Raw genomic sequence first — 21,775 nt, 5'->3', positions numbered from 1 at the left:
GAAGCCTTAGATTTCTTTCATTTTATGTCTTTTTTATTCTTTACTGCAAGGTTCAAGGCAAGCAGCGGATATCAAAAGCTGTATTTTGTTTTCTTATAGTAAATTCTAACAATAAGAATCTGGAAAGTGCCACAGAGTAACATGTTGCTTCAGAAAACCCTGTATTGGAATTAGCAGCTGAAAAGAAGACTCACCTGGCAGCTGGAGTTATGAGAAGGGGGCTGGGAGGATTAGCGCATTTCTAAGATGAGGCACAAAACAATTTCACCTTTTAACCTTCCTTCTCCTTCCTCTTCTTTCAGTGAAGAATAATGAAGAAGATAGGAAGAAGCAGAGAAAGGAGATTAATAACATATTTTTTATTGCTCTTGGAACCAGATAGAAGAGAGTGCGCACTGAAAGTACATACTTTCCATGCTTTGCTATATTTGCTCTCTGGTTTTCAAGCAGAACGTAGTGCACCCAATTTCTAGCATAATTCATGTGACAGGAATAAATGCAGCTGTGACAAGCAATGAGAAGGCCTGTGCTGTACTGCCATTCCTTCCCACGTCCATGCTCGGCATCAGCTAGCCCTCTCTTTGCACCAAGGTCTTTTTGTTCCTTAATTCATGTAACTAGGTAAAATGTACAGCTTTATTTTTTTTCTTAATTTCATAAACAAGAGTTTTCTCAGAGAGATATTTGATGCCTGGGTAGTGGAAACAGAAAACCAGAAGGTGAATAAAAATAATGCTATATTTATTTTTGAACTCTTGCATTCTTGTGGAGGTATGTTTATGACACTTGAATAATTGTGTTGACAACAGCTAGAAAACTCCAATGATTTTGAATTCTAGTCTATTGCCTCTAGCCTGACTTCCCAAGTGCTCTCTACATTCCAGGTACAATCTATGTGACAAAAGATTGCAGGACTGAATTGTGACCTGACATGTGTGGTACAGCCTGTTATTTCAAATAGAAATGTACGCAGGGGAATTGCGGAGGGAGCAGGATTCTTTGGGAGGCCCTTTCTCTGTCAGTCCTATGAAGGGTAGTAATTAAAAGCCAGACTGAACCACATGCATTCTCCAGGCATGAGCCATCTCCTCCACTCTCCTGGCTGACACCAAGGGAGGTGCTAGCCTTCATTTCCCGGTTATTGACCTCCTGAGAAGTGGCAAACGCTGACCCATATGAATCCTAGTGCCCCATCCAGACACTGGGTCTGCTGTAGTGCATATTGCACCCTCCACTTCTGGCCTCATCAATAAGTTCTTCCTCCCTCCTCTCTTCCCCAGCCCTTCCTCAGTTTTAGTCCCAGGCTCCTTTCATGCCAGTCTTTCCCTTCCCTCAGTTCCAGCCTTGCTCTTTGTGGGTCATTAGGTGAGTGTTGCTGGGACCGGGGTGAGGATTGCTGAGAGCCCAGGGCAAACACTCATGTAGCCTCCCAGTTGCCCTGGGACATTTTGTGCAGCCCTTGAAGGAACTACACTAGGGCATAATCCACAGCAGATGGAATGAACAGAGATTAACAGCTGCCAGATGCTCTGATGAGCAATATGAACTGAAGTTTCCAAATGCACATAATTTGGCCAAATTTGGGTAAGACTTTGCAGGGGACAACCCACAGTGTACGAATCCTTCTCGCCACATTTGAACTTGTAGCTCCAAAAATACTAGAACTGTCACATGCAATATTCTATAGGAAATTTTTAGTATAAGACAGGCAACATGTTTGTTCTTAATCTCCTTAGAAATAACTGAGTGATTCTAAATGATCAGGTGTAGGGGACAGGTAGACCGCACAGCATATTTCAGCCCAGGAGGTTTAAATATGGAGGTTTAAATACTGTGATGCAATATTACCTTATACTTAAACTCCAACACCTGGACTACTGAATTCAAGTTTTTTACTTAATTACAAACTTTATCTACAGAGCCTTTCTGCAGATAAAAAGTATTAATGTTTAGGAAGCTGATCCAGTCCCTTGGTGTTCCCTGGGGTAAGATCCATCTGTTCAACTGTCTAGGAGTGAGGCATTGAATCTCAGTCAGTCAAGGGAGAAACAGGGAGACAGGCATCCTCTAGCAGTATGTTATGTCTCCACAGCCAGCATCTCAGTCACATGGAGTAAATCATCCTTGAGCGCTGCCGGTCTCTATCAACTGACCACAGTAGGAATTTAGGCAGTGGGTACAGCTAGACATCTAATGTGTAAGTATCTGAAGTGAGGTAAGATAAATCCTGGCAGAGGAAGCTTTCTATTAACAAATCAGAGTTGGAACCGGCACTATAATACATTCTGGCTTTTCATCTAAGCTTGTAACACTTTGAATCTCAGTCTCATAACTAACCACAGTAAAACCCAAAGCAGATTTTAAGAGGCGAGTGGGGGAGGCAGTCTTTCTGTAGCAGAAGCAGCCTGATACCATCTTGTGTGATGATAAACCCAAGCCAAGATCTGTAACGGTCCTGACGGTTTGGCAGGGGAAAGCGTGGAGAGGATGTAGAGGCCTGTTTTTCACTCTTCCACTAAAGAAGCTAGTGTGGCTGAACCAACAGGAGATGGTTACAGCTTTCTCCTGGTATAGGGCCAAAGCAAATTACCTTTCCTCAAGCAAGTAAGAAAGCAAGAAAAGAAGTTTAGGATTAGCTCCAAGAAGATAGTCACCACCCTTCCCACACAATTGTCACTGTAGAAAAAGTGCTGGTCTGTAGGAAGCCAGGGTTCAGGTGCAATCAGGATGCTAAGATGAAACAGACCCAGTAGGTTGACACGTATTCTGGGTGAACTATAATATCCTGTTTCTCAAGAGAGTCATTTTTTATTTTGTGTTTTGATCTATTTTTGAAGTTCAAGGCATTATGAAGGAACATTAATTGAGTCCAGAACACTTAATCTCTGCAGGAGGGTATATGAGTCATGTTTATTTCCAGCTAAGAGAAGCTCAGTCTCACTATGACCAAAGATCAAGTGGTCTCAAATGTAGTGCAGGGGATATCACCTTATTCCAAGCTTTTGGACCGGTTAGATTAAAATTGGTTTAATATGTAATATTTTTTGAGTGTTTGAACACTCCCAAAGACTATGAGGGGTATTCTTGTCTTCTAGTTTTCTTTATTCAGATTTCAAAAGAGACTGAACTGTAAACATAATGGATCTATCAAGATTTGTGTTGGACCCTTCAAAAAATTCAGCCCCGCATTTATGCCTTGTGTTGTAACGCGCAGTGACTCAGCTAACATTTAGCAGAACAATTCTTTCCTTTAGATTTATTATAATTTGAGAATTACAGGCCGTCAGCCATTGACTGCTCATGTGCGACAGGCTGAATGTCTTGCTGATGTTTAGTGGCAGACAATATCTTCAAATAGTAAAACACGATGATATCAACATTACTGTGATACAGTTGACTGAGCTGAGCGCTTAAGCATTGCAAGCTAGAATCAAGGGCACACAGTTTTCATTAGAGCAAGGTCAATTACCACTAATAATCTTTCCTAGAAGTTTAAGTGTTATAAACTGTTTCATAGGGATCCTAGGGTTTGGATCAGAAAGATCCAGCATTACCATCCTGAGATTTTTTGGGTTTTTTTAAGGTGAGAAGCTAAGATCAGTGCTTTGGGTATATTCTCTGCTGTACCTCGTATATATGTGGCTATAAAGCCAGTATAAATGATGCCCTGCTGCAGTAGTGATGCTAAGTAAGGTAGAGGGACTGGCTGGAGTATAGAAGATGTACACTATCCTCCACTGCCTCTGGGGGGTAATCTCTAAAGGAATATAATATTGGCCATGCTCCGGCAGTACAACAGAGAGGAAGTTCCTCATAGCTCTAATGATTTTTCTCCTGTTCTCTTGAGGAGCTCTGAGGAATACGTTGAAAAGTAGAGGGCTGTCGGCCTTCCCGAGAATCTCCCCTGTATTCAAGCAGATCGTTTGAATTCTTGGCTAAGAAGGAAAGAACTAGTAGTTAGTAGTAGTTAGTTCTTTTCCTCTGTGTGTGCATCACTGACTGGGTATGGGTAGGTGATGTTTTATTTGGAGTTTTTTTAATATACATATTAAGTTCTTCTAAATTCCCAAATTCTGCTTTGCTTTATTTTGTAGGCCAGACTGGTTCATCTTTTCCCTGCTGTGTTATTGCAGACCATGTCTGAATGGATTGTTTTGCATTTTGAACATCATTACATTTAAAGTGTATGAACTTAACAATTTCTTTTATCATTTATTTTACCATTTTGCAAAGAAATACACAATTTTGAAGGCAAGTGGTGTGACTCCCCCTGCAGTTTTCAATGGAAGAGAAGATTTACAATATCCTACATTCACAGCATTAATACAGTAATATTACAGGTAGCGTTCAGTAAAGTAGGTCAGGTTCTGGAAGCAGGCAACCATGGTAGCATGGAGGTCCATGTGTTTCAGTTTGGTTGTTTCTTGTTTAAAAATAGCTAGTGTGTCTCAAGATTACACTGCAACTTGTTGCACAGACACTTCTTTTGACATGTGAACTCCTTGCTAGACTTCTGTATCTCAAAATCAGATACAGTAAGTCTATGTTTCCTTATAGCTTTTAGAATTTAGTTCTCATCTATAAAATTAAGAAAAGGTTGCCATCTTAATACAAAATATAGGATGCGTTAATAAAGCAGTTAATAGGTTGCTTTGTTACACAAATTGCAATAGAGTTTTGGTTGTTGAGTGGGTTTTTTTGCTTCTCAGTTGAATTTTGGAAGTTGTGGGGTAAGAAACTGTATTTTTTTCTAGGTTGGCTCTAAAAGAAGAATTATAGGGAAAAACAGTGTTAAAAATAATTAATCTAGAACTATAAGTCTTACATGTAATTCCTGGAATTTCAGAACTGAAACCAAGAGCAGCGAGTCCAGAGAAGATGATTTAATATAATTAATTCAAAATATCATTATTTTCTCTCTGGATTACAGCTTTATACTTCATCAGATTAATAGGAAATATATAACTAAAATTAATCTCAAACTATTAAAAATGGATTATGAACCTTTATATCCAGTAAACTAAGGTTTCACATTTTAATCTGACTTGCATTTCAGTAAAAGCCTGGAATCTTTTGCAATTTGCTGGATGTCAATGGATTTGGGACAATAAGTATGCAAGTAATCTTTTGGACTCTTCATCTGCCTTCTTATGACAATTAATAAATTTATTATGTTTTGATTTATATTCCATGAGGGAGTTTGATCATCCAAATGTATAGTGATTCTTTTCTTGTTTTCAACCAGTCAAGGAGCATTAATCAAAACTATTCAGACTCTCTTAACCTGCAGCAGTGACAAGCACTATATTCATAATGAGTCAGTGGACATCAGCAGATTTCCCCATGACAGCACATGCATGGGTGTTGGCAGGACTGAGGTTTGCATGGTTCTAATTCTGTGAAATACGCCATTCTAGGTATGGAAAAAATTTAAAACAGATTCTGAACTTTCAAACCAACACATGCAAAAATAATAGGGCAGGAAAGAATGTAAGCTTCCCTTCTTTTCTATTGAAATTTCTTTAGCCCCAGTGTTGTGGAGGATGTTTTTGAGACACTGATTACTCTTCCTACCTCATTTGCCAGGCTGCCAACACAGACTTACATTACTCTAGTCATGGAAAGAAAGCCAGAACAGGTGATTTTTGTACAAAATATCTATCAGGACCTAATGGGGGGTGATGTTCACTTAGACTGCTTTTTGCTCCAAATTTTGAAAGAGTGCTGAGCAAACAATTCCATTCTAGAGAGTGTGTTGAGAAAACAAGGTTGGAAGCTACAAACCCTGGGTTCTGTTTCTAGATCTGTTATTGATCTTGCTTATTATCTCAGTCCTGTAATACTTGGTGCTTCCATTTTTCTGCATACTTCCCTGAGATATTAAAGCGTGACTCAGAAAGGTAGTATAAGGTTAGAGTACTTTTGAGATCCCTGACTAGAAGGTGCTGAAAAACTTGTAGCTGTTGTTATGGTCCACTGGCCTATTCCTGCTTCATTATTAAGATGCTATGAAATTCCCATCTGTTCTTTTGTGGTCTAACAATCTGTTGTTATGGTGGAGCTACATAATAATTCTTCTGAATTTGTAGGGATGTATTTACCATTGTGTAGTTGCCATTTCAGTCTCTGAGTAATTAACGAGAAAATATCTACGCTGTTTTCTACCTGTGGTCCATACGCTACTCTACATGTGCTCAGATTCAAAGGCAAACAAGTCTCTCTGGCCTCCTAGGGAGGAGTTATTTGGATTCAAAATACTAGACTAGTGTTTGGTTTCCACCAGTGCAGCCCATCAGACAGCTTCTCTCATGTGCATTTCAATATTTTCTCCTCGCCTATGTTTCCTGTGAAAAACTTTCAGGATTATTGTGTGCCACTGCCTCACCACCTGTGACGTCTATGCAAAGCCTTCCAGTGACAAGAGCTATATAAAAGACAAGCTAACACAGCGACTTCTGATGCTCACTTGCAATACTCACAATAAAAGCTGGTTAACCTAATTTAAGGCTGAAAAAAATTTAAAAGATCTTGAAAGGATTCAAAAAGTCATAATTCAATACTGCAGTTCAATATTACAGTGGTGCTTAGGATAAAACATGTTCTGCATGTTCGTCATTTGCAATACATCAATGGCTCCTGGTGCCATGCCCTAGCTTGCTAGTTGAAAATTATCTGAATTTTCTGTCTGAATAAAGACCATAGTTCAAAGACCAAAGTTCATAGACCAAAATTCTGTCTGAAAATTCTGTCTGAATAAAGACCATAGTTCTATACAGAAGATTAAATGAATAAATGGATTTACACGTTTGTCCACAAACTTTCTGGTGAGATTGTTGTGAGGTTTCTTTTGGTTTTCTGTTTTGCTCACGAGGCAGGCTGTCTGGCCTACTCCCAACTGCCTCCAAGTCAGCTTGTGCCTCCACCTCCCTGTTCAAACATAACAACTTCTTCCCATTGACAATTTAACGTGAGCTTCCCTTTCACACTTGAATAGCCCTGCATGCTTGTGGTTTTCCTCTCTTTTCCTACAGATCTTCTTCCATCCTTGGCCATCCTTGTTGATGTTCCTCATAACAGCCTTCTGTAGGCATAATAGAGTCTGATTCCTTATTATAACTATGGGAATTTAGTTAATGGCTTCATAATTTTTTCTTTAATGAGTGAGGAATTGATTCCTTGTTCCCTGAAACACAGTATGTTAGGAAGAGAATAAGAAAATTACTAATGTGAAGTGGAAAAGTTGCTATCTATTTCCTCCCTGGAACCACCTCGAAAGCTGCAGGGGATGACGAAGACTGGCAATATGTGGGTGTTTCCTGTCTAACAGAAGGAATCCACCATGGGGAAAAGGGCACCATGCGAGCTGTCAAAATAATAGGGCAGCATATGTGTTTGTAATGTGGGAGCTCTGTTAGGCGTTTCCCTCTCCCAAGTAGCGTGTTCCACGCCAAGCACACAATGAGTAAACAAACAAAGCATGAGTGCGACTCCGCACTAAAATCGTGCGATGCTCCCTTAAGTGAATTGCCCTATGTTATAGGAATGACCTGTATGGAGAAATGTAGTGCAGCGTAGCAAATGTTCTCCTTCCGTTTACATGTTTAGGCTTTGCTTAATGATATTCTTGATTATAACATTTGCGGTTGCTTTTCTTGCTCAGACACGTGTGCTCCACTGTGTTTTTCATCCAGCTGAAGTTACACATCATTGACCGCAAGTTTGCTATTAGGTCTTTTACTACATGGATGCTTGTCACTTCATTAACAAACCCTTTGCAGTATCATCTTCCAGACAATATTCTGCCCACGCAAAGACTTCACTTTAAACCGTTAAACACTTATTTGATTCACGGAAAGATTAATATATAAAGTTAGAAATTGCTGAGCTATTGAAATGTGCCCTATGAAAACCTTTTCCTTCTCTCCAAGGAACTATAAATCTGTGGAGAAGGGAGAAGTTATTCCAAACAGGGTTTAGCCCTTATGAAGATTAATATTCTAATAGGAGGCTGCTGTCTATATAATCACAACCGTTCTGCAGGAGATTTTCCTTTCTTTATGTGTCTCTGCCTTGCTGTCAAAGAATTTTATTGAGGAATACTTTTTATTGTTGGTTTCGGTCGGGGAAAATGGGATCCCTCCCGCATTGCTCTGCAGCGGCAGTTCCAGTCCCTGCTCTGCTGTCACCACACGCGCGCTGAGCACGCACATCCCAATGATGAGGCACAAACTTCTATTTACATGTTTCATAGCTGAGAAATTAGATTTCTCCTAACGTGTGCAGTGTTTGCATGATCTATCCAGCACAGGCACACTTATTAAGACACTGAAAAACAGCGTAGCTGGAATTTCCCTAGACAGTTTGAAGTAAGACTTAGAGAGACTACTTCTTTTTCCATATTTATAGTTTCAACAGTTCGGTGGTGATGAAAAAATTTTGCTAATTTTCTTTAACTTCGAAATCTGACATTCTGACCAAAAATTGCTTTTAATATAGAACTTTTATTCAGACAGTTGACCCTGGGCCTACATTGTCAGGGCTCTGCCTGGGTCGTCGGCTCCCTGGGGAGCAGGGTGTGGGGAATGGCCAGGGCTGCCCTGGGGTGGCAGGGCCCGTCCCACCGCCCCAGCCAGGAGCAGGGCAGCCGGGGGTATGGGGCAGCCCCAGCCCCGGGCACCGGGCACCTCCCTGGGGATGGGCCCAGGCTGGGCCAAGGCGTGGGCCTGTGGGTGGGCCTGGCTCAGCGGGACCCATGGCCAGGCAGGGCAGGGCTGTGGGGAGCTGCAGGCCGGCCCTGCTGCGGCATCGCTGGGGCAGGGGCTGGTGGCCCCGGGGGCTGAGATGGGGCCCTGGGCCGTGGGCAGGTGGTGGAGCCTCAGGGGGGCTGGGCAGGGACAGTCAGGACTGTTAGTGCCCTCGGGGCCTGGAGATAAGTTGGTGACCACCTTGATGACCACCTTGGTGACCAACTTGGTGACCACCAACGTGGCATCCAGTACCTCTCCTGGATTTGAGTTGGAGTGGTTTTAAATGGCAGAATTGTGAGTGGAATGGCTAATGGCTTCTACCTGTAGCAGGCAAGATTTTGAATCATTAGGTAAACTAGTCCAAAAGACTGTTGTAACCAGCCCATATTAAATGAATAGACATGATCGTGGCAATGCCAGTTGCTTCTAAACTTTCATCAGAAGGAGCAATCTCTTTCTAATCATTGTAGTATGACTCAGTTTTCTGCATTTCATGTCCTCTGAAATCATTTCGAAGAGATTTTGCTTCCACTAAAAATAGAATTACAGGGCTTTTTCACTGTTGTTATTCTCACGATTCTCCTTTTGACACATGCTGATACTGTATTTGATATGACAACAGCTTTGTGATAAAAGAACTTAATATTAGCCCTAAAATTGCATTTCTTCAGCAGCGTATCGCACAGCCCAGGGACCACGCTAAAGACATAGTGGGCGACCTCTCAGCTGGAGGAAATTGTCATAGCTCCTCTGACTAGCAATTAATTCAAACTGAAATCTCAGTTCTCAAGTTTTAGAAAAAATGGGGAAAAAAACCCATCAGCTCTCTTCCTCTGTAGAAACACACTAATGTCCTGTTCATCTCTGCTGGTACTGACTTATGGTCTTTTATGAATATGCTGCCTGTCCATCCCATTATTAAAGAAAGGTGCTGAAAGGCTTTCAGACCTATGTGGAGCCAGGTGTGACAAAAAAGATATCTTTGAGGGCTTTTCTTAATTTGGTTGTTGGTACTACAAGTGGAGCTCTCTCTGCTTAGCACTCTGCCAACAAGAGAGAGGCAATATTTGTATCTTACTTGCACAGCTGGGAAACCAAGGCACAGGAAGACTCAGTGAGGACCCCAAAGCCTCCAGAGCTGGGGAAAACCAGACAGGAAATCCAAATCTGCATCCAAGACTAATGTTTCAAGCACCCAGAGGCAAGAGAACAGCATGTTGTTACACTGAGAACTGTGTTTTTTTCTTCCCAACCCCCTTTTTCACAATTATGGGAGAATCAAGTGAAGAAAATGATTGGGATGGCTTCTGAATTATGCCAGGGTGCTGAGCAGCTGTAATAAAACAAAACAGAAACTTTGTAGTCTGATAGCCTAATTTAGATAGATACAGGGATTTGTGTCTGGCTGTCCTGTGCTGCCAGCGTGAGGGCAAGTTTTCATATATCCTAGTCTGTGACCCATAAAATACAAAAAGATAATGCATTAGAAAAGTATAACAGCATGCTGTCAGAACTGAACTGGCTGTTAAAAGTAATTTTGAAATAAGGATTGTACAATCTTTGTGATTAATAGAAACAAGGGGAGAAGAGAGCTTAAAAAAGACTTCTCTGGGAACATTAGAAATTCAACTCTAATCCTTCTGGGCTCTGTGGATGACTTGGAATAGCCAAAAGTGTATTTAGCAGTGTGTGTTTTCACTGCTTTTAAGCCAATAAAATAAAATATACTGAAACTCAATTAGCAACATTATTCTGTTATTGCTTTGTCATTGTCAGTGTTTTGCACTACCCAGTGGCTGCTCAAAAAAAATTCTTCCTTGAATCTTGGAATAAGACCTTCCCGTGCCACAGGGACTTGACTCTGCTATTTGTCAGATCCGGCACTCTCCTTCGTCCTCAGTGTCAGAGACTTCACAACTGGACCCAAGCAATGGGATCAATTGCACATATTTCTGAAAACCCCTGCAATGAAAGCAATCCTGTTTATTTCAGTGAGAGTATTTACCGGAGCAGGGAGCTGACAAACAGGACCCTGTTGCAGCAAACACCTTTCTCAACATACTTCTTAAGTCGTTTACCCTGTGAACAGTCCGTTTTGTTCTACTAAAATGACAACTTCTTTCCTAGAAAATAAAAAGATGCGATTGCCAATCCACAGCAGCTTTGGGGGATGGGGAAATGGGGAAATTCATGGTGAGAAGAGCAAACATCAGGAGGAAACTCATCTCATTTTTCATTGTGCAAGGTCCTCATTTTAAAACCATAAAATGCGGTGCATAGCTTTGGGAGAACATAAGATCCATATTGCATTTGTGTCTGCCTGTCAGCTTTGTTAGCTATTAGAAACGGATTTTATCATTATATTTTTTTCTCATAATAGTTGTTTCTGCCACGGTGAGTGCTTTACTCCTGTCTTTTGAAAATATTTTGATACTGTAAAAGAAATCAAGCAGCATTAGGAAATTCACACTCATTGATTTTAAAGCACATGTTGTATAAGCTTCAGCAGATCATTTCAGAAGTGTTCCTCAGTTATTTAAATTTAGGGGTAGGGGCAGGGACAGAAAAACTCAGAGGGAAGCTTGATGGTTTCTTGAGAATTGACCCATCCAGAAGGAAAAAATGTTATACCTGTGATAATACTGGTCACTTCTACTTGTTGTCGGGCAGGTAATGGGTTATTACTGTCACATACTTTCAAAACAATAGTTCAAATACCATATGCATTCATATACTTCTACTATTTGGAACAGGCTCCTGATACTTTTTCTTGCATTGAGAGTGCTCTTAATCTGTGAATTCCCCATGAATTCAAGTAAATGCTTGAGGAATAAAGTCTGAGTGTGACTGAAGGTAGCAGAATTGGGATTATACTTTTTGAAAAGCAAAACCAAAATATCCCAGATCTTTCAGATACCTACCCCGTGCTTGGGAGCTTATTATAGGTATATACCACAAAGTGAGAGTGGACAAAATACGAATACAAATTCCTCAATAGGGGAACACTGTCTTTAACCCATACCAGAAAAATGTGGTGTATCTGTTATGTCTCTTTGAAGTTGTGACATAGCACACCAGCCTATACACACCTGTTTCTTAAAAAAACTTTTTAGGACATTATAAATATTGTTAATAAATGGACTATATGGAGGTAATGTATTTAGGCTTGTGCAGTTTGCCTGAGTGGACACTATTCTGTATTTTGGTCAAGAAATTAGAAGGATTCAAAATCAACTTGGTATTCACTAATGGGATATAAACTGGCTTAAGTGATGTTATCTCAAAGTATCATTGTAAAAAAAGACAAGCTGGCTCTCTCTGAAGACCTCTCTGTTGGTGGCCTTGTTTTTGTGCTATTTAACATTCAAAGTGTGACCTATAGAGCCTATAGGCTCTATAAAATCATTGCTAACAAAGTCTGCAGTGAACATGAGTGCTAGGACAGCAGCCAACAGCAGAAAGGACGAAGTCACTGATTGAGATTCATCCGGGTAAGCGGGAGGCAAGCTAGCAAACCACCTTCCTCTCGATCCGGCATAGTGCAGCCACACGTCTGGGAGTGGGGACTGGAGGTCGCACTCCAGTAGGAGGCCATGGTAGCAGATGGTCAGCTGAACGTGCAATCACACGACTGATGTAGCCAATGCAATCTTTCACTGTATCATTGGGAGTAGAGAGGAGTAGGAGATACACCTGATTTGGGGGTTTTGCTTTAATGCCCAGTTTTGGTATCAACGATGTGTGCAAACCTGAGGTGCTTCTTCCTGATTAGAAATAAAAAAGCCAGGCTTTACAGTCAGAGAGCTGAATACCTTGAGGTTTTTTTAGATTTAAAAAAGAAAAAGCAATGGGTAACTTAAATACCCTCAGTCAGTTCCTGCATGGGGAAAAAGGGGGGATGCGGGGCCATCAGCGCAGCGCAATGCCCTCCTTCTCCAGCCAGGTCCCATCCCATAGGCCCCATCAGGGCAAGCCCAGCCTGGCTGGGACACCAGTGTCCCCAAGGGCAGAACTGACAAACGCTGACAGCACACGAAGGCGGATATTTTCCATTGCGGGCCATTTGCAATGGCTAGCAACATTCCCAACTTTCTTTCTAAAACATATGGTGTGCTGACATAGGGAATTGTGCCGGAGAACCTCGCTCAGGATCAGACTGATAGCAGAGTGGAGTTAGGTGTGACAGGCATAACATGAACCACATAAGGAACAAAACTGTGCTTCAGGCAAGCCATGGTCTTTCTGCAGTCCCATCTGACACTGACTTCTCACAGCAGCCTGTATGGCAGTTCTGGTTTCTTGCTCACTAAATAAAATCTGGCTGCTGACATGGGCTTCCTTTAAAGTGCAGTAGGGTTACCTGGGCATTTGCGGTGTAATTGCCAACAGGCTACTTGGGCACGGGCACAGTAATATGCCTTCCATGAAGCAATGGCAGGCACAAATTGTTGCTTCTGCCTTCCGTTCAACTTCTGTGAGCCAAAAAAACCACAGAATGAATTATACCACACAATAATCCCCGTGCCCCAAACTGAGTTCACTGCCTGCAACGTTTGGACAACAAATGCTGTTAATAACCTTTCTGTACAAATGTATGACAAGAAGATCTGCTTCTATTGACAACATTTTTCTGTAAGTGAAAATGAAATCTTAAAACTCCTGTCAGTAAAATAGCCTCAGATAGGAAAGTCTGTCCTACTTCTTATTCCATATGGGTCATTGTAACTCATCTCACTAGAGATGCCAGGCACTCTGTGGCTGGCTCTGGTTGTTTACTGCATCATTTGGTAATCACTTTCAAGAGAATTCTGCAAATTAAGACAGAAGAACCCTTAGAAATTAACCCAAAAATGAAATGAAAATACAGGGTTTGTACATTTTCTATGAGAGCTGGTTTACAACAAGCTGTGGACAGGTTCCAGAAATTTGAATCTGATGTTTTAAGTTTCTTAATGGCTACACCAGAGAAGCATCAAGGGCAGACGCAAGCTGTATGTCTGGTGTCAAATTCTGGTTACCTCAACAACATTCCACTCACAGAGACAGAGTCATGGATGCAGAGACACTCCTCCTCTCCCTCTCTCTCTGTCCTTCTCTTGCTTACCACCAAATGTTTCCACAGAGAATGTAGCTATAATATTAGGGTCCAACACACCTTATGCAGCCCTGTGTGGAGAGGTCTGACAGCTCCCATCTCCTAGAAAGGTTTGTGTCCAGCCTTTCTGTGCTTTTCCTCTTCTATTGATGCAGCCAACGTAGGGTCCCACTCAGATGGCATGAGGCACCCCTCTGGGGCCATCTGGCCCATAAGACCTCCTATGAAGACAAGCAGTGTGCCAGCCACATCATCTGTGCTCACAACTCGTCTACTAATTTACCCATAACATGAGAGCAGGTTTTCAGTTAAATAAGGTGCTGTATAAGTTACGAAATAAAGATTAAGACATCAGTCCTAACCAACAGGATGAACAAGAGGTTGAAAGGAGGAGGATGAGAACAGACTTGCTGACGGACAGGGAACTCCAGCCCAGCGTCCTCAAGGTCTTTGCGCACCTATGTTCACTGGGTGTCAGGTCCTTGAAAACCCTTTGAGTACATGGGCCCCAAAAAGCTTCTGTGGGAGCCAGAAATTGAGATTGTAGCCTCTGTTTTCCAGTCCAGGCCCTGCTCAAAAGGCGTCTGGTTAAGGGCCAACTGTTGCAGGGAGCAGAAGTGGTATGTCTTCTGAAAGTACGTTTTTACCACTAGCCTGTTGGTTGTGCTCTGCCCACTGCAGTGCTGCGGCTTGGTCTGGCCTCTCTTACCTGTATGCTAGAAGGCATTGCTGCTCCTGAAGTCTGTTTCCTTTCAAGTCTGCTTGACAACTTCATTGTAGATGTAAAACTGGACCTTGTATTGAAGGGAAAGCTGAGGTTTGCTTACCTCAATTAGTCTCACAAAAATAAAGTTACAAGGACCGAGTTGCATGGCTTTTATCAGTAGCTATTTTTCCTGTATTTCCACTTCAAAAATAGCAGAGAGGATGGAAGTACACAGGTGAAAAAAGAAATCTTGTGACTGCTGGAAGCTCTACTGAATATCAGATGGAATATCAAAGAGTTTGAAAGGTGATGTTTTCTATGTTTTTTACAGTTGTCTTTAAATTCTGCCTGACTCGTACCTTAGTTTATATCTCCATGAGGAAAAAAAGACCATTAAGTAAGTTCAGCATGAGAGAGTATCTTTCAGCATTTGAGCTGAGTTAATTAACATGAATTGAGAACATGTATTACTTTCTATTGACAGCATACCCTGGAATATATAAAAGCAGAAATAACGTGGGGGTTTTTGTTAGGAGGCAGTCTAATTGTTGTTTATTTCAAATTCTTAAGTGAAACACTAAGAGTGTAGAAATTTTAACAGAACCTTGCTGATTTATACAGAACATGAAGTGCTGAAATTAAATAGGTGTTAACAAAAGCAAAACAAAAATTACTTTTAAACAATTGTGTTGAAACCCTATTTCATTGTACTAGCTCATTTTCGTGTCTCTCATGCAGTCATGGTTTCATTAGTTCTGCAGTGAAAAGAATCATCCAGTTCAGGCAGGATCTGAATCCCTAATGATAGACAGGATGGAAGGAAAAAACTAAGCGGCCTTAATATATAAGGCAGCCTAACTTTGGTCCAGTCTTGGAGAGCACATGTAAATAAAGAATTATGCAGAATTGCAAGAGAAACTTTCCTCTGACTTAAAGCCAACATCCCTTTCTTCATCCAATAGCTCTTAAATATGCAGCTTTATTTTTTTTCAAAGCATTACATTGTCAATGCAACATGTTGCTTTTGGTGATAATCTCCACATTTACTTCTGCGGTGTCAGGTAAAGGAAATTTTCCAGGTCAGATTTTTGTACGTTGGGTGACTACTAAGCTATCAATGAATTAATTAAAGAGACATTTCCGTATCATACATGACAAATTATTACTGATACTACAAGGAAGAGAAGTGTTGGAGGGGAGCTGCCATTTTGTGATTCGTCATGTTTCCGGCTTTCCTCCTGCTTTGTATGCATCCTACTGCAAGTAGCTGCTGTTGTGTTGTTACTGATGCATTTTTCACACAGGTGGTAATCTCAGTCTTTGCTTGCAGCAGTGAACATTGTTTCTATATTTTCTGCATTGTTTCAGAGGTCAGGAGACTGCAGATTTACATGCCTTGCTCTGTTACACAAAGCATGCATATTCACTAGAAAAAAAGTCGACAAAAAAGAAGAGACTGTCTTGTAGCTCTCATGCAGATAAAAGGAGCTGAATTCTTCTACATTAATTACACCAGTATTCAAGGATGAGAAGTCTCCATGGCAACCTTATTGTCATATGGCACGCATAAAGCTCCAAGTATCCTACGAAACTACTATTTACCTTTTTAAAATACTGAAGGACAGGGGAAAAGACATATTAAGGTGTGCTTCAGTAAACATCAATACATAGCTGTGTCCATAAATAACCAGAACAAATCTGAGCTCTTTACTGGTGGGATTTTTTTAATCAGTCTTTGCATGTGCAAAACTTTTATTCATGACAGTGCCGTTTAGGATCTGCATGAGGACTCCAAGGTCAGCCATGTCCTTGCATGAGGAGCTTCCTCATTCTTCTCATTAACTGCATCTCAGATTATCATTGTAAGGGGAGAATAGCTATTGTAGGACCCTATCATACACTATAGCAGGGAGCATACCTGCTGGGACAGAGAACTTACCAGAGGTGAGTCAGAGCAGAAAACAAAACATGGCCACTTGCTTTCCAGAGCAGCTTTTAGCAGCATCATTTTTGTTGTTTCTTCTTTTTATACTGGCTAATGAAGACCTGTAGGCCTGATATCAGCATAGGGCAAACTGACAGAAGCTGCATTAAAGAACCAAATTCATAAACGCACAGACAAATATGACATCGGGGAAGATCACATTATTTTTTTGTGGAGACAAGTCATGCCTCACAAATCCGCATGAGTCCTCTGAAGAGGATTGAGTGGACTGAGCACACAGACAAGCATCACAGGCTCATGGTCTACTTCATCTCCAGAAGGCTTTCATCAAGATTTCCTCATCCTTCCCAAGCAGAAAGCTCTTCAAGAGACTCAGTTGCTACAGACTAAAAGGAGAAAGTCCTCTCATGGATTAGTACTTTACTAAAAAGCACGAAACAAAAGGTAGGAACAAACAACATTTTTGCAAAAGGGGAGAGGTTGCATAAATTGGTGCTAGGACCTATGCTGTCTAACATAATCCCTAAATGATCTAAACATGAGTAGAGAGTGCAATGTCAATTTGCAGATGACACTAAATTTTTCAGGGCAATGGTCAAAAGAAAAGAAAAAAGTCAACTGCGACGGGCTGCAGAAGGTTCTTAGAAGAATGATGGGTGAATAAAACAGCATATGAATTTCACTGTTTGTGAGGTGATTCACAAGAGGAAAAACAACCCTCACTTTGCATACAGAATGACGGGCTCTGAACTAGCAATTACCATTCAGAAAAGAGATCTTGGAATTATAATAAATAGTTCTGTGAAAATGTCAGCTCAAAGCTTGGCAGCGGTCAAAAAAGCAAATAGAACAGAGAACAAAAGAACGAACATCACTAGGCTGCTGTATAGACCTAGATGGTAGCTGCATCCTCAGTAGGATGCATAACCTTTATCCCCCCATCTCAAGGGAATACAGTAGTATTAGAAAAGGTGCAGCAAAAGGTAACATGGATGGTTAAGGTGTGGGGCTTCCATACAGGAAGAGACTAAGCAGACTAGAACCCTTCAGCCTGGAAGATAAATGACCTTTATGATATCTATAAAGTCATGATAATGCAGAGGTAAATAAAGGATGATTATTCACTGCTTCCCAGTATAAGGACAAAGGGACATCAAATCACTCATAAAAGCAACAGGCTCAATGCAAACAAAAGGAGTCACCTTCTTATACAATGCATAGCTCAGGTGTGGAATCCCTTACCTCTGGAGGCTGTGAGTGCCATAAGCTTTCTCAGGGGTTCAAAAAGACATTCACAGAATCACAGAATTGTATAGGTTGGAAAAGACCTTTAAGATCATCAAGTCCAACCATAAACCTAACACTACCAAATCCACCACTACACCATGTCCCTAAGCACCTCATCCAAACGTCTTTTAAATACCTCCAGGGATGGCGACCCAACCACTTCACTGGGCAGCCTGTTCCAGTGCTTGACAACCCTGTCAGTGAAGTAAAATTTCCTAATATCCAATCTAAACCTCCCCTGGTGCAACTTGAGGCCATTTCCTCTTGTCCTATCACTTGTTACCTGGGAGAAGAGACCGACCCCCAACTCGCTACAGCCTCCTTTCAGGGAGCAATAAGGGAGCAATATGGTCTCCCCTCAGCCTCCTTTTCTCCAGGCTAAACAACCCCAGTTCCCTCAGCCGCTCCTCACAAGACTTGTGCTCCAGACCCTTCACCAGCTTCATTGCCCTTCTCTGGACACGCTCTAGCACCTCCATGTCCTTCTTGTAGTGAGGGGCCCAAAACTGAACACAGTATTTGAGGTGCAGCCTCACTTCAGACACGTTCATATAAAAAAGGTCCTTCAAGGATTATCAAACAAAACAAGTCTGAGTCTCAGACTGAAGAAGCATTGCAGTGTGGTTTTGTCTCTTTTTCATGCTCCATCCTATGCATCCCTTCTTAGTCACCACCACAGACATAGTACTGAATAAAGCAGACATCCACCCTGGCCTGGACCAGGCATTCTTATTGAAAAGTATTATTCCACCACATTAGAAGTGGAATACACACATTCAGCAAGTTTTCCTCTGTAGCATGGATCTGTGCTTCCTATACAGACAGTTAGGCCATCTCTGTCTCAGTTTTGTATATGCTTGCTCTTAAGAGATATCAGCCTTCCCTAAAGAGTCTTGATCCTTGAGCTACAGATCTAGCCTATTCCCCTTCTGACCATTGAAGGATATTCCTGAGCTCCTGATGCAATTCTTGATCAAAATAAGGGAAGAGGTCTTCCCTTTCAACTACAAATTCTCAACAGGTCAGTTGCAAGTGGAGAAGCCAGTCCTCCATCCATTGCCTCTAACCAGCTACTGTCAGTGTTGTACCTGCCATTCCATAGCAAACTCTTGGGAAAAAATAGTCAAAAGCCAGCTGCAAATATACTCCTTGTATTGTCTAAATGTATCTTAGACTTGGCACAATCTAGATTTGGACCAGAAGAAGGATTAAAAAATCTTAATGTATGCCTTCCTGATGATGATGGAGGGCCATTTTCATCATCCCGAGCTTCTGTGCAGGAGCTCACACTCTGCAGTACTGTAGTTTTTCATCAGAAAAATGACATATGTCCAAGGATGTGCACTTAAATAGAGAAATGTACTGAATGCGTAGGGAGGATGGCAAGCTGCATTCTGCAATTATGGATTGCTACAAGGATCATTTCTTTCTCTCTCTTTCCATTCAGCATCTGTTTGAAGTCACAGTATGGACTCAGAGTGATAAAGTGCAAAAAACTTTTATTATTTCTCATCCTTATAGCCAATTTGAAGAGTATGGACTGGGTGGGTGGACTGTAAAATGGTGTCATGGTTTAGCTGAAACCAGGACAAATGGATGAAAAGCTGACAAGAGCATTGGGCTCAAATAATAGTACTCAGTGGTTCAAAATCTAGCTAGCAGCTGATTACTGTCAGCGTTCCTCAGGGCTGAGTACTGAGCCCAATTGTTTGACATCTCCACCAGCGACCTTAGCAATGTGACAGAATTCAACTTTGTGGATAACAGCAAACCAAGGGTAAGTGGTTGACAAGGCAGAACGGAGAGCTGCATGCAGAGAGACCTCAACAGGCTGGAGAAACGGGCTGAAAAAATCCTCCTGAAGTTCAACAAAGACAAATGCAGTCTTTCACCTGGGGCTGAACAATCCTGTGAAGCAGCACGGGCTGAGAACTGACCGGCCAGGAGGCAGCTTTGCAGAGAAGGAGCTGGAGGTGCTGGTGGCTGACAGGTCGAACATGAGCGGCAATGCAGGCCCACCGCATACTGGGCTGAGTTAGAAAAAGTGTAACCAGCAGGTCGAGAGGTGTGATGCTTCCCCTGTATGCAGCTCTTTTAAGACCCCAGCTGGAGAACTGCCAAGAGAAACACCAACACACTGGAGCACGTCTGGGGACAGACCGCTAGGACACTAAGGGGCTGGTGCACATAATGTGCAAGGAGAGGCTGAGGGAACTTGGTTTGTCCAGACTGGAGAAGAAATGGCTTCAGGGTGGCCAGGGGACCAATTGTCTTCTTCAGCTGTCTTCTGGGGTTTATAGAAGAGACAGACTCAGAACAGTTGGAGGTGCACAGCAAAAGGACAGGAGGCAATGTTCACAAGTCACAATGAGGGAAATTCCAACCGTAAGGTAAAAAGATCACAATTATGGTGTTTACACACTGGCTCAGGTTGCCCAGTGAATTTTCAGAACCTCCATCCTTGGAAATATTCGAAACGTGACTGTACAAAGCCTGACCAACCTGATCTGACTTTGAAGTTAGCCCTGCTTGGAGCAGGGTGTTGAATTAGACTTACGGTACCTAGCTGTCCTGGGATGCAAAGGGATGCTGGGCATTTCTCCAGCGTATTCAAAGAGAATTGGGTGCACCTGTTTGTGTGTGCTGAACAGGTTGGTGTGGAGCTGCTTATGCAGCTGCTCAGAGCATCTAGAAGGACTGTCTCCTCAAGGTCTCTCTTGATGTCTACCAAGCCCCACAGAACATAAATACCTCCCAACTGGCAGGCCCGTGTATTCTCTGTAGCACAATATGTCCTGCAAGGAGGGAAATTACTATATGGCTGTTGGCATTTTAAAGATGTAAGGGGAGTTTCCTTCTCACCTGTGGATATTTATAGCTGGAACACTATCTGGGGAGAGACTGGAAAAGTGTTACTTTAATGCTTTATTGTCTGTGAAATCTTTTTCATGTATTTATTTTTATGTAGTTATTCTAGTAGGTAAAAATATCTTATTTTGCCCTTTTTCTGGTTTTGGGTTTCTTTTAATTATTATTTTTTTCATGTTTGGGTAGAAACCAACAATTCTTACTTTTCATTCAGGAGACTAGGAAGGCTCCATCTTGGGTAAATACATATTTATTCATACTTAATAGAGCAAAATTACTCCCACCGGAGTTATTAGTCTATCAGCTAAGTATGTAATTAAGCTTTTTTAAAGCATATTATGTACTCAGCAGACCAGAATGACAATACAGAAGTTACTCTAGTCTATCTAGTAAATAGGCAATTATACCTGTTATTCAAATTTTTATTTCCCATTTAAGAGAGTCATTCAAGTCCATTAAATCTTCTACAGACAGTACGCTTGTTCATCTTTCTATGTAACAATGTTTCATTTATTCAGCTGAATTGAACATGTATTTTGAGTTGTTAGTGGGGTGTGCATGAAGAAATACATGTTATCCAACATGTCATGAAAGTCTTAGACATATAAAATATTGCATCGAGGGTGCATCACTTACCTTCTGCTTGTTGCTGCCTCTCTTGAGGCTTCTCCAAGCTTCCCAAATCCCTACCATGAAGCGTGTATTAGGATTCTGAGAGTTATTTAAATCTGCTACAAAAATTATTTGCCTTAACAGGAGAATGATATATAAATCTATGGTATTCCTGTCCTGACTAACAGGATAAACATGCAATACAGCTAATAGGAACTGGACATGAAAGCTTTACACTATAGGAAAAGGAACATCCCAGCTTCTCCATTTGTTTTCCAGGACCGTTTCATGGAAGCTTTTATGAATTAAGCTCATCCTTATTTAGCAAATACTTACACACATGTTTTCTTCCCTTGAATTAAACCAACATTAAGGACAGGTTTGAGCGCTCTGCTTAAGCAGGTGCTCAGCTGATATCAGTTTTGAAAACATCAACCCTGAAGAGTGATGTCTTTTAAATAATTTAGAGACTTCTAAAATGTTTTAATTATCCTTTTATGTGTTATGTATGCAAC

This window comes from Mycteria americana, chromosome 1 (genome assembly GCF_035582795.1).
Source record: "Mycteria americana isolate JAX WOST 10 ecotype Jacksonville Zoo and Gardens chromosome 1, USCA_MyAme_1.0, whole genome shotgun sequence".
Lineage (NCBI taxonomy): Eukaryota > Metazoa > Chordata > Aves > Ciconiiformes > Ciconiidae > Mycteria > Mycteria americana.
The sequence above is the reverse complement of the archived record's forward strand: the minus strand, read 5'-3'. Positions refer to the sequence as shown.